The following is a 14,543-nucleotide window of genomic DNA, read 5'->3' on the forward strand; positions in this document are numbered from 1 at the left end:
CCTGCTGAAGTGAATTCCCTCTCAGCAGATTCTATTACAGGATAGATAGGATCCCATTATACTGGGGTTTCTGAAGTAGGTGTCTCGTTTTCCTCAGCCTCGCTTCTGTTGCCACACTACACACAAAATGTGTGGGGCTGGAGGGAGGCATGCAAAATATGGAGCAATGTCATCTCAGTAACTCCTAACTGTGAGGTTCATTATTAGTTTCACAAAACTGTGATGTGTTTTGTTAGAAGTATCTGCTCCTGAGTAATCTCCACACTCACTCCCAGATATTTAGTTGTGAGTTAAGTGGAAGTGCATGTTAACTTAGTTTAGTTTAGCTTAGTGTAGAGATACAGCGCGGCAATAGGCCCTTCGGCCCACCAGGTCCGCTCCGACCAGCGATCCCCGCACATTAACACTATCCTACGCACACTACGGACAATTTTAATATTTACCAAGCCAATTAACCTACATACCTGTACGTCTTTCGATTGTGGGAGGACCGAAGATCTCGGAGAAAACCCACGCGGTCACGGGTAGAACGTACAAACTCCATACAAACGTACAAACACCTGTAGTCGGGATCGAACCCGGGTCTCCGGCGCTGCACGTGCTGTAAGGTAGCAACTATACTGCTGCTCCACCATGCTGCATTTATTGTTCCTTTCAGTTAATGCATTTATTTTAAATGTTTGTGTTTACTTTATTCACATTCCGTGCTTTGCTTTGTATTGGCTTCAGAATTCAAGGTTACATCTTATTATGAACCAAGACTTCTCAGAAAACTGCTACTAATTTGTTACTTTTAGTTTAAGAAAAACGTCATTGCAATGAACAAAGCTTATTAAGCAACTGTGGATATTATTTATGATGGTCAATGATTCAGTACAGTGATACTTAGACAATTGGAAACCAGCAGAACGCATGCGTCAGGTAAATGAGTTTTGCACTGAAATCCATTTGCCAGGGTTGAGCAGAATTTGGTTCCCTGATGGAGAGCAGCCATTACATTTTTGTACCAAAAGGTGGGAATGAGAAACAATCCAATTGCATTTCAGACGATATGGTCACAGTGTGCCTTTTGTTCATTAATTTAGTTTAGTTTTAGAGATACAGCACCGAAACAGGACCTTCGGTCAACTGAGTCCGCACCGACCAGCAATCTCCGCACGCTAACACTATCCTACACATTGGGGACAATTTACATTAATACCAAGTCAATTTAACCTACAAACCTGTACGTCTACGTGTGTGAGGAAACCGGAGCACCCGGAGAAAACCCACGCAAGTCGCAGGGAGAACATACAAACTCCATACAGACAGCACCCGTAGTCAGGATCGGATCCGGGTCTCTGGCGCTGTGAAGGGCCTGTCCCACTGTACGAGATAATTCAAGAGTTCTCCCGAGTTTTCCCCGATCTGAACTCAGAGAATGTGCGTAGCGGGTGCGTGGATGTCTCGTAGCGGCTCGTACGAGTAAAAAGTAACAATTATTTTCATCACGAGTATTTTTTTACTCGTGGGCATTTTTCACAGTGTTGAAAAAACGTCATGAGTTTACCGGATTTCCCGAGTACCTGCCGTTACTCGTACAAGCCGCTACGAGAAATCCACGCACTCCTACGGACCCGCTACGGACATTCTCCGGGTTCAAATCAGGGAAAAACTCGGGAGAACTCTTGAATTACCTCGTACAGTGGGACAGGCCCTTAAGGCAGCAACTCTACCGCTGCGCCACCGTGCTGCGTCGTGCCGATTGTGGTTGTTCAGTTGAAAATCTAAATCCTAAAACATCAGCAGATGCTGGACATCTGAAATAAAAAGAGAAAAGACGCTGGGGCAGGTGCACGGATAGGAAACGTTTAGAGGGATAAGGGCTAAACGCGGGCATAAGGGGCACCTTGGTCTGCATGGATGGGTTGGGCCGAAGGGCCTCTTGTAGTGCTGTATGACTCTAAGAAAAGCCTGGAAACATTCAGCAGGTTACTCAGCATTTCTGGAAATGCTGAAGGAGAAATAATGTAGAAACAAAGAACTGCAGATGCTGGTTAGTACACTAAAGACACAAAATGCTGGAGTAACTCTGCAGGCAGGCAGAACATGGATAGATGACGTTTCGGGTCGAGACCCATCTGAAGGAATGAACAGAACGTCACCTATCCATTGTCTCCAGAGATGTTACGTTTCGAGTCAAGACCATTCTTCAGACACTTCTCAAACCGAAACGTCATCTATCCATGTTCTCCAGAAATGCTGCACCATCTGCTAAATTACTCCAGCACTTTGTGTCCATTTAAGAGAACTGATGATTCAGGTCGAGGACCCTTTGTCAGAATTGGGAACGAGAGATTAAAGAAAGGCAATGTTAAGTTGCAGGGAGAGTTTTGGGGGCAGGTGAACAAAGGGAATATCTCTGATATCCACAGGGATGGGCTGTAGGAGCTGTAGGAGCCTAATGGTCAAATCAGTTGGTGGGAGAAGTTAGACGGTGACAGCACAGGCATAAAGTCCAAAATGAGTTGCTTATGGCGCAGTTGTGGGACATATCCAGCAGGTCAGGCTATACCAGTAGAGAGAGAAAACTGAGCTAATATCACAGATGGATGATACGGTACACCTGTTCTGATACTGACAGACAAAGCATATTACCTGAAGTAGGAGATGAGTTGCATTGTTTACGAAGGAACTGTAGATGTTGGAAACTCATCGGTAGACAAAAATGCTGGAGAAACTCAGCGGGTGCAGCAGCATCTATGGAGCGAAGGAAATAAGCAACATTTCGGGCCGAAACCCTTCTTCAGACTCAACACAAATTTGAGTCTGAAGAAGGGTTTCGGCCCGAAACGTTACCTATTTCCTTCGCTCCATAGATGCTGCTGCACCCGCTGAGTTTCTCCAGCATTTTTGTCTACCGATGAGTTGCATTGATAGAAACATAGAAACATAGAAAATAGGTGCAAGATGAGGCCATTCGGCCCTTCGAACTAGCACCGCCATTCATTGTGATCATGGCTGATCGTCCCCTATCAATAACCCGTAAAAAGAGTTTAGAGATATAGCACAAAGACATGCCTTTCAGCCCACTGAGTCGGCGCTGACCAACGATTACCCCGTACAGTAGTTCTATCCTGCACACTCGGGATAAAGCCTCCACATCCTTCCTATAATGGGGTGATCAGAGCTGCATGCAATACTCCAAATGTGGCCTGACCAAAGTCCTATAAAGCTGCGACATGACTTCATGACTTATACTCAATGTCCCGACCCATGAAGGCAAGCAAGCCATATGCCTTCTTCACCATTTTACCACAGGGACAGTTAAAAGTCAGACCTGCCTAGACACGTGCATCTGCTGCCCACGTTGCGGTCCTCTTCCCACTAACTAGAGGCAGCGCTCTGCAAAATACCTGGGTTCTGCCCACAAGGGGTGCCTGAATGGCACCCTGTAGCTTCTACCTTGCGTTGCAGTCCCATTCCAATCAGCAAGTGAGCAGGAGAGGAATGTTTGCTGATGACTGATCAAGCCGACAGGTTGCTGGGAATCGCAGCAAATGCAACAGTCGGGACAACACAGTGGTGTAGCGGTAGATTTCCTGCCTCACAGCGCCAGAGACCCAGGTTCGATCCTGACCTCGGGTGCTCTCGATACAGAGATTGTACGTTCTCCCTGTGACCCCGTGGGTTTTCCCTAGGTGTTCCGGTTTCCTCCCGCACTCCAAGGACGTGCAGGACTGTAAGCTAATTGGGTTAAGTCAAAATTGTAAATCGTGCGTAGTTTGTAGGGTAGTTCTATTGTATCGCTGGTCAGTGCAAGCTCAGCTTGTATCTGCTCTGTATCTCTAAACTAAACAGTCCATTACACCACCTTGCTAATCCAAGGCAACTTCAGACAGGCAGCATATAAGAGTCACACCACAAGAGTGTTACGTAGTGCCCATCGGCAGCAAGAGTAGCAGTAATACAAAAGCAAAACACTGCAGAGGCTGAAAATGTGAACTATAGACAGAAAATGTGATAAACACTCAGCAGGTAAGGCAGCATCTGTGAAGGAAATACATAGAACAGTGCAGCACAGGAACAGGCCCTTTGGCCCGCAATGTCTGTGCCGAACATGATGCCAAGATGAGCTATTCTCAGCTGCCTGCCCATGCTCCATATCCATCCATTAGTGGCATATCCATGGGCCTATCTAAAAGCCTCATCGACTCCACTATCCTATCTGCTCCCCTCAACCTCCGACACTCCAGAGAAAATAATCCAAGTCTGTCTCACTTCAGTTCAGTTCAGTTTAGTTTAGTTTAGTTTAGTTTAATTTATTATCATGTGTACCGAGGTACAGTGAAAAGCTTTGGTTGCGTGCTAACCAGTCAGCAGAAAGACAATACATGATTACAATCGAGCCTTCCACAATGTACAGATACATGATAAATGGAATAACGTGAATAACATTTAGCGCAAGATAAAGTCCAGTACAGTCTGATCAAAGATAGTCTCCTATGAGGTAGATAGTAGCTCAGGACTGCTATCAAGTTGGTGAGGATGGATGGTTCAGTTGCCTGATAACAGTTGGGAAGAAACATTATTGCTCAGAGTATCTGAACATCTCTCTAGAGCATCCTATCAACAACTTGGGAGTGGTCCTAAATTGCTATCTAACTCATTGGAGATCCTTGGACTATCTTCAATTGGACTTTACAGGATTTTATCTTCCACTAAACGTTATTCCCTTTATCATGTATCTGTACAAAGTGGATGGCTCGATTGTAATCCTGTATAGTCTTTCCGCTGACTGGTTAGCAGGCAATAAAAGGTACATGGATAGGATTGGTTTAGAGGGTTATGGGCCAAACACAGGCAGGTGGGACTAGTGTAGATGAGGCATGTTAGTCGTCTTGGGCAAGCTGGGCCGATGGACCTGTTTCCACGCTTTATGACTCAATGAAAAGCTTTTCACTGTACCTCGGTAATTGTGACAATAAACAAAATAAACTATCTGAAAGCATAGTAAAATCAAATCTCAATTACGACAGTGCCTTTTTGGGTTTTGTTGTGTTAATATTATAAAATGAGTTTGGAGGAGTAAGTTAAGGGCCTGTCTCACTTGCCCGTCATTTGCGCGCCATTTACGCGGCCTCCAAAAATGTGGTTGTCGCATTGTGACGCACGGGTATCGTGTGGGTAGTGCGGACGGGCGCATGGAGAGGTGTGGAGGAGTGTGGAGTTGCGTGCGGTATCACACGGTGCTCCAGGATTTTGTGCTGCACGAAATCCTCGCGCGCCACCTGCGTGACATATCGCGTACGCACGCTGACGCATTGGGTACGCACGCTGATGCATTGGCGTCGCACGCTGGCATCCCGACGTCTCACGTGTATCGCGTGGTGACGCATTGTTTTGTCACCGTGCGTAACCATGCGTCGCCGTGCACCGCAGGGTATTCTAATGACGTCACGCGCACCAGACGGCATGATGATGCGTGATTTGCGCGCGACATCGCGTGTAAAGACGCATCGACCTATTGTACATATGACGCGTAAATGAGGAGCAAATGACGGCCAAGTGAGACAGGCCCTTTAGATGCTATTTTTCCAAAGCTTCTGATACATCTAATAATTAGCAATGCCTTCACACTTACCTGCCAACATAACGTTTTAGCAAAAGAATGCAAACCAAAGTTAAACCAGGGCCGGGCTTTCATCATGAATGACTGGTCCCTGGGAGTTTTGTAGAGCAGAGGTGTCTGGGAGTGCTGGCACATAGTTCCTTGAAAGTGGCGTGACTGGTCAATAGGGTGGTCAAGTAGGCTTTTGGCACATGGGCCATCAGACAGGGTACTGTGCATAGAAGTCGGAAGATTAGGTTACAGTTATACAACACGTTGGTGAGGCCGCATTTGGAGTATTGTGTTCAGTTTTGGTCACTCTGCTACACAAAGGATGTAATTAAGCTGGATAGAGTGCAGAGAAGATTTACCAGGATGTTGCTGGGACTCGAGGGTCTGAGCTTTAGGGAGAGATTGGGCAAGCTAGGACTTTATTCCTTGGAGCGCAAGTGGCAAGAAGGGGTGATCCTCGAGAGGTGTATAAGATTATGAGGGGAATTGATAAGGTGAATGCACACTGGATATAGGAAAGGGCTGCCAGTGGGGGTAGTGAGGTAGGTTCTATAAAAGAAGACTCCTAACCTGAAACACCACCTATCTAAGTTCTACAGAGATGATGCCTGACCAACTGAGTTACTCCAGCACTTTGTGTCAGGGGAGGCATGCTGGTGCAGCGGTAGAGTTATTGCCTTACAGTGCCAGAGACCCGGGTTCCATCCTGACCATGGGTGCTGTCTCTACAGAGTTTGTTCATTCTCCTCGTGACCGTATGGATTTTCTCTAGGGTTTAGTGCGTGGGGATTGCTGGTCAGTGCGGACTCGGTGGGCCGACAGGCCCGTTTCTGCGCTGTATCTCCAGAACATACATTTTAAAGGACACTTGGACAGATAGGAAATGTTTTGAGAAATATGGGCCAAATCTGGGCAAATGAGGGGATCTTCGTTACTTGGGCCACGGGGTCTGTTTCCATGCTGTTTGACTATGTGTACGAAGGAACTTCAGATGCTTGTTTACACCAAAGATAGACACAAAATGCTGGAGTAACTCAGCGGGACAGACAGCATCTATGGAGAGAAGGAATGAGTGACGTTTCAGGTCGAGACCTTTCATCAGACTCTATGACTCTCTAACGAGCTGCTTGTTTTCTTTACCGCACTTTCAAAGTGTGTCAAATGTCAGGATGTGAGTTGGTTTGCTGCCATAAATAAGTTTGGCTTTACAACTTGCACGATAGTTCGGCAAACACATGCAGCACCCTGGCATTAGATTTTCGAAAGACTGCTGCCTGCAGTGTTGTATGGTGTCAAGGATACAGCAGGTGAGGCTGTGGGTGGTTAGAAGAGGAAAATTGATTAAATGTGGTACTGCATCAGTGCAAGTCCTATGTGCAGTGAGACGGGGAATAAAATGCCACATAAGTGTTGGTGGGTATGTTTAAACTGAGACAGTGCTCGCTTGTGTGTTTACAGTTAGATTAAGCAGCAGATAAAGGCACAGCCCGACCACCACAGGCTTCATCACGACAAGGCATATAAATGTTACCCGCAGTGCAGCTAAGCCACATTTCTAAGAAGGTGTGCACTGATCTTAACAGGAACCAAGCCCCCGCATGCTCATAACACAGGTAGCTTTGAGCAGATAACACGCCTCTTGGCACTTGTGTTTATTTTCTGTGGGGAGTTGCCAACACGTGTATCAAGTCCTCTTGCAGAAAGCCACATTTCAAAAACATAACCACGGCCGAGGCAGCGTTCAAGAAATAAATATTTTGAGGCATTAAAGGTTCTGTTGTCATCTCCTCTTTTTCACAGCTTGACACATAAAAACATTTTTTAGCAAGTTTTACAATGTGTTTGAGATTGAAAAATGTAATAAACACATTTTTCTAAATTGCTGTGAAGGTGACAAGTGTGGGTGCAGGAATTGTCATTCAATTGATAATTGAATGGGGCGGCACAGTGGTAAAGTTGCTATCCTACAGTGCTAGAGACACGGGTTTGATACTGACTGCGGGTGCTGTCTGTGCGGAGTTTGTACGTTCTCCCTGCGAGCGCATGAGTTTTCTCCGGCTGCTCCAGTTTCCTCCCACATTCCCAGGACGTGCAGGTTTGTAGGTTAATTGTGTTCTGTAAATTGACCCCACTGTGTAGGATGGAACTTGTGTATGGGTGATCGTTGGTCAGCGAGGACTCAGTGGACCGAAGGACCTGTTTTCACTCTGTATCTCTAAACTGAACTAAATTAAACTAAACATACATGTCTTTAAGTCTTTAAGCAACACCGGAAATTGGAGGAACAGCACCTCATATTCCGCCTGGGTAGCCTGCGGCCGGCGGGCATGAACATTGAATTCTCCCAATTTTGCTAGCCCTTGCTGTCTCCTCCTCTTCCTTAACACTCGAGCTGTCTCCTCCCATCCCCCCGCACTCGGGTTCCTCCTCCTCCGCTTTTTCATTCCTTCTCCCCCCCCACCCCCTATCAGTCTGAAGAAGGGTTTTGGCCCGAAACGTCACCTATTTCCTTCGCTCCATAGATGCTGCTGCACCCGCTGAGTTTCTCCAGCATTTTTGTGTACCTTTGTCTTTAAGTCTGAAGCTTTCAGAACTACCATGGCATAACTCCAGGTGCTGTCTGTGTGGAATTTGTACATTCTCCCTGTGACCACATGGGTTTTCTCCATGTGCTCCAGTTTCCTGACATATTCCTAAGAGGTACAGGTTTGTAGGTTAATTTAGGTAAGATTGTAAATTGCGTCGTAGTGTGTAGGATAGAAGCAGTTAGTGTATGGGGTGATTGTTGGTCAGGGCGGACTCGGTGGGCCGAAGGGCCAGCTTCTACTCCGTATCTCTAAAGTCTAAAGTCTGAACTGAGGGAGCACTGCACTGTCAGAGGTAATATAGAAACATAGAAAATAGGTGCAGGAGTAGGCCATTCGGCCCATTCAATATGATCTTGGCTGATCATCCAAAATCAGTACCCCGTTCTGGCTTTTCCCCCTTGATTCTCTTAGCCCTAAGAGCTAAATATAACTCTCTCTTGAAAACATCCAGTGAATTGGCCTCCACTGCCTTCCTCACAACTCACTGGGTGAAGATGTTTTTCCTCATCTCAGTCCTAAATGGCCTACCCCTTATTCTTCAACTGTGACCCCTGGTTCTGGGCTCCCCCACCATCAGGAACATTTTTCCTGCATCTACCCTGTCCAATCCACTAAGAATTTTATGTGTTTCTATAAGATCCCCTCTCATCTTCTAAATTCCAGCGAATAGAAGCCCAGTCGACCCATTCTTTCAACATACGTCAGTCCCACCATCCTGGGAATTAACATGGTGAACCAACGCTGCACTCCCTCAATAACAATAATGTCCTTCCTCAAATTAGGAGACCAAAATTACACACAATACTCCAGGTGCGGTCTCACCTGGGCCCTATACAATTGCATTAGGACCTCCTTGCTCCGAAACTCAAATCCTCTTGCAATGAAGGCCGACATGCCATTGGCTTTCTTCGCTGCCTGCTGTACCTGCATGCTCACTGTGATGCTGAAGTGTGTTTGTGATCTCCTGGTCCTTTTATAATTAAACACAGGGCCATTATCTCATGAGCCTTGACCATTATTTATCTCTCAATCAATATACAGTATTGTTTCAAAAAAGCACATTATCGCACCATTGTTATACTGCTGTGTGTGGAGGTGGCTGTGCACAAACCTGATGCCATATCTTCTAATTAACATTGGTTCATCAGTAATAGGAGCAGAATTAGGCCATTTGGCCCATTCACCATTCAATCATGCCTGATCTCTTTCCCTCTTAACCCCATTCTCCTGCCTTCTCCCCATTAAAGTGGGGCCTGCACCACTTTATGGGACTTCACGATGTTCTAAAAACGACATGAAAGGTGCAGCAGAAGTGTAGAAAGAAGGGGACGGCACGGTGGTGCAGCGGTAGAGTTGCTGTCTCACAGCACCAGAGACTCCGTTTTGATCCAGACTATGGGTGCTGTCTGTACAGAGTTTGTGCGTTCTCCCTGTGACCGCGTGGGTTTTCTCCGGTGGTGCTCAGGTTTCCTCCCACATTTCAAAGATGTGCAGGCGTGCAGGTTTATTGGCTTCTGTGAATTGTCTCTAGTGTGAAGGATACAACTAGTGTACAGGGTGATTGTTGGTAAGTGCGGACACAGAAGGTCGAAGGACCTTTTTTCACACTGTACCTCTGAACTCAACTAGATGAAACTAAAGTTACTTTCAGAGGTGAAACTTTTAAATTCCGCTGTGGCAGATATGCATGTGGTTAAAAAATCCAGATCCTGCTTATTCCATTAAAAACGGTAGTTTGATTTGATTTGCTTGCCTGATATACATGAAAAGCTTTTGGGATTTTTCCCCTTGAAATTAACATTTAGATGAAATAATTAACATTTTAATTTTTGAAATACCATAAAATCCAGGTTGTAAATCACTTCTATATTTTTATGCTTCTAACTTTTCTATGGTGCTTGCTAGTTGCTCCTTTGTGGAGTAGCAAAAGCAACTAAATCCCAGCTTGCTTCTGAAAGGGGTCATTGGGCTAAAGTGGACATTTGGTCAATGGTACTTCATTGTCACATGTACCGAAATATGGTGACTTTTTTTGCATGCAATCAGTAAAAATCTTACGTTAGAACAATCGAACTTAAATCCAAGTGTAAGAATAGTAAATAACACCCAGGTAATATACAAAGGTCGGCATGTTTCTGACATGGAAGGTGGACACAAAGTGCTGGAGTAACTCAGTGGGTCAGGCAGCATTTCTGGAGAAAAAGGATGGGGGATCTGAAACGTAACCCATCCTTTTTCTCCGGTGATGCTGCCTGTCCCGCTGAGTTACTCCAGCACTTTGTGTTTATCTTCATAATAAACCAGTGCCTGCATTTCCTTTCTACGCATGTTTCTGGCATCATCATATCCTTCATATCGTGCAGCAGGCAGTGAAGAAAGCGAATGGTATGTTAGCATTCATAGCAAAAGGATTTGAGTATAGGAGCAGGGAGGTTCTACTGCAGTTATACAGGGTCTTGGTGAGACCACACCTGGAGTATTGCGTACAGTTTTGGTCTCCTAATCTGAGGAAAGACATTCTTGCCATAGAGGGAGTGCAGAGAAGGTTCACCAGACTGATTCCTGGGATGTCAGGACTTTCATATGAAGAAAGACTGGATAGACTCGGCTAGTACTCGTTAGAATTTAGAAGATTGAGGGGGGATCTTATAGAAACTTACAAAATTCTTAAGGGGTTGGACAGGCTAGATGCAGGAAGATTGTTCCCGATGTTGGGGAAGTCCAGAACAAGGGGTCACAGTTTAAGGATAAGGGGGAAATTTTTTAGGACCGAGATGAGAAAAACATTTTTCACACAGAGAGTGGTGAATCTCTGGAATTCTCTGCCACAGAAGGTAGTTGAGGCCAGTTCATTGGCTATATTCAAGAGGGAGTTAGATGTGGCCCTTGTGGCTAAAGGGATCAGGGGGTATGGAGAGAAGGCAGGTATGGGATACTGAGTTGGATGATCAGCCATGATCATATTGAATGGCGGCGCAGGCTCGAAGGGCCGAATGGCCTACTCCTGCACCTAATTTCTATGTTTCTATGTTTCATGTTTGAACTTATTAAAAATGTAGAGCTTCAAAAGGTGTGTTGTCCTGGTGCCAGCACTGATTTGGGAGTTGCAGGGGTTGGCCTGGTCAGCCGATGTTGCCGATGTTGCCGATGAACTCCACCGCTGCTCTGCCGCTGCAGTCCGCGTCTGATCCCCGCGCCCGTCCGATCTCTGTGGCACCTCCAGCAGCGGCCCGATCCCTGCGTTGCCAGTGTCTCCAACCTCTATAGATACGTCAACCCGTGAGCCTCCCGCGGCCACTGCTCCAACTCCGTGCGCTAGGGGTACTTGCCACAGGTCAAGGAGGAGGCATGACAGTGAAGATTGCCAAAGAGGTGGACCTTGACGATGCCTTTGGAAGCTGAGCGCCAAGACAACTGCCACATGACCAGAGTGATTAGGGAATGTCTTACAGGCCTGTCAAGCCTCCTTCTTGACCTGATAGAGGCACCCCTACGCGCACTGAGCTGCTCTCTACCGTATTGGAGACCCTCGGACTATCGTTCATCGGACTTTACTGGACTTTACCTTGCACTAAACATTATTCATTTTATTCCCTTCACCATGTACCTGTATACCTTTGACGTCTTGATTGTTATCAGTCTTCCTGCTGACTGGAGAGAGAGCACGCTACAAAAAAGCTTTTCACTGTACCTTGGTGCACATGACAATAAACTAAAAAATAATAATTTAAAAAATAAATAAACCTGGGTGGAGTGTTGGATGGAGTGAGCACTTTTAATACAAAGTGGGCACGTTTTAGAGCATTAGGTCCACATTCTTCCGTGTATTTTCAATCCTGAAAGATAGTTGGGTCTGGGGAAGAGACAGGGATAGCCGGAGAATGATGGATCATCGATACTTGTGCAACGTGGATGCCGGTTACTGGGTAGGGTAGCACTGTGGTAAAATCACAGGACTAACATCTAGAGACCTTGATCATAAACCCAAAGGCTTTAGAGCAGCGCGGTGGGTGCAGCGGTAGAGTTTCTGCCGCCCAGCGCCAGAGACCCTGGTTTCATCCTGACTGCTGTACGGGGTTTGTATGATTTCCCCGTGATCTCGTGGGTTTTCTCCGGGTACTCCAGTTTCCTCCCACTCTCCAAAGACCTCCTGTGCCGCCACTTGCAGAGAGCCCACTAGGTCTCCGGCCACAGTTTCTGTCAGGATGGTGAGCAGCCAGTTGGGTTTTACTGCTGCCATCCCTTATCCAATTGAGCTGAGGCTAACTTGCCTGAGAGCAGAGGCCTTTGTGAGAAACAGGTAACGCCTCTGCTCACCACACCAACGAGAGCTCCTGCGTCGGTTGTTTGTGACCTCTTTCCCCCCGCAATTAGCACAGTTTCCAAACCGCCACCTGTTTGCAAGCACTTACCCAATGCACAGTGGGTTAGCGAGAACTGATCAAAAGTGACAGCACATAATGCCGAAAATAAAATCTGAAGGGGCTTCACCCACGTAAGGTGTCTGAACCTTCTCCCCCGCCACCCCCTCCAGCCTCCCAACACAGTATTATTTTCCACATGCAGAGATGAAGTCTTTCTGTGCAGTCACGCACTATAGGTGCTTTTAAAGTGAGCATCAGAGGTTGTAGTTTTTGTTGTTATTGGTATAGAGCAGGTTGGGACTTCAAGTTTAAGTTCAGATTTAGATTTGTGATTGTCACCGTGTTCTGAGGTACAGTGAAAAACGCCTGTTTTTTCCCCCGGGTGCTCCGGTTTCCTCCCACACTCCAAAGATGGGCGATCACGGTGGTGCAGCGGTTGAGTTGCTGCCTGACAGCGAATGCAGCACCGGAGACCTGGTTTCGATCCCGACTACGAGTGCTGTCTGTACGGAGTTTGTACGTTCTCCCCGTGACCTGCGTGGGTTTTCTCCGAGATCTTCAGTTTCCTCCCACACTCCAAAGACGTACAGGTTTGTAGGTTAATTGGCTTGGTGAATGTAAAAATTGTCCCTAGTGGGTGTAGGATGGTGTTAATGTGCAGGGATCGCTGATCGGAGCAGACCCGGTGGGCCGAAGGGCCTGTTTCCATGCTGTATCTCTAAAAACTAAAACTAAATGTACAGGTTTCTAGGTTAATTAACTTCTGTACATTGTCCCTTGTGTGTCAGGTAGCGTTACTTTATGGGGTGATCATGCGTAATCGTGGACTCGATGGGCCGAAGGGCCTGTTTCCACGCTGTATCTCTAAACTAAACCAAAGGGTGATAGGATGGTCAAGAATGCTTTTTGTAGATTGGCCTTTGTCAATCACTGTGTTGAATATAGAAAAAGACACACATTTCTGGAGTAACTAAACAGATCAAGCAACATCTCTGAAGAACATGGATAAGTGACATTTCGGGTCTTCAGACTGAGATCGCTTGGTGGGCCGAAGGGCCTGTTTTGGAACTGTATCTCTAAAGTCTAAAGGAGCAGAATTAGGCCATTTGGCCCATTGAGTAATCCGCTATTCAATCTTTGCTGATCTAATATCCAATGACTTGGCGTCCACAGCTGTCTGTGGCAATGAATTCCACAGACTCACCACCCTCAGTCTAAAGAAATTCCTCCTTATTTGCACAAACCCAGCTTGTTTAACATTTGCCACATTGACAACCTAAATTCTGCTGTTTATAAGTAGCGTGGGTTACTATTCACATGTGTTAAGTATTCCTTGCGATTTTGCAACGTTCTATATTTCCGATTTCCCTCCCAAGATGAGATTCAGGATGGTAGCACACATGTGAAGAGGATTCCTGTTATCTTTGGACCACCATGACAGGACTAGGTGGTAGTAAGTACAAAGAGAGGTTGAACAAACTTGGATTGTTACCTCTGGAACGTCAGAGGTTGAGTGGAGACCTGTTAGAAGTAAATATAATTATGTGAGACACAGACAGACATAGACAGGGTAGACAGTCAGAACCTTTCTCCCAGGATAGAAATATCAAATACTAGAAGCCATAACTTTAAGATGAGAGTAGCAAAGTTTAAAAGAGATGTGAGGAGCACATTTTTTAAACAGAGAATGGTGAGTACCTGGTACGTATGCCGGGGGTGGATGTGGAAGCAGATATGACAGTGGCATTTCAGATGCTTTCAGATAGGTTCATGGATATGCAGGGAATTGAGCAACATGGATCACATGTCGGCAGAGGAAACAGCTTTACATTGGCATCAAGATGAAAGGGCAGCTCCTGTTCTGTACTTTTCTCTGAAAAACACAAAGTGCTGGAGTAACTCTGGAGCAGGCAGCATCTGTGGATGCTTTGGATTAGGATCCTTCTTCAGACTCAGTTCTTTTCAATGCTCTATGTATAAATACCAAGA

General features: G+C 46.0%; 1 protein-coding gene across 3 annotated transcripts in view; it reads left to right on the top strand.

Moving 5' to 3' along the window:
- lef1 (lymphoid enhancer binding factor 1) overlaps nucleotides 1-14,543 on the top strand; it is a 184,822-nt gene that overhangs the window by 132,622 nt on the left and 37,657 nt on the right. The window lies entirely within an intron of this gene.

Source organism: Amblyraja radiata, chromosome 1 (assembly GCF_010909765.2).
Source record: "Amblyraja radiata isolate CabotCenter1 chromosome 1, sAmbRad1.1.pri, whole genome shotgun sequence".
Taxonomy (NCBI): domain Eukaryota; kingdom Metazoa; phylum Chordata; class Chondrichthyes; order Rajiformes; family Rajidae; genus Amblyraja; species Amblyraja radiata.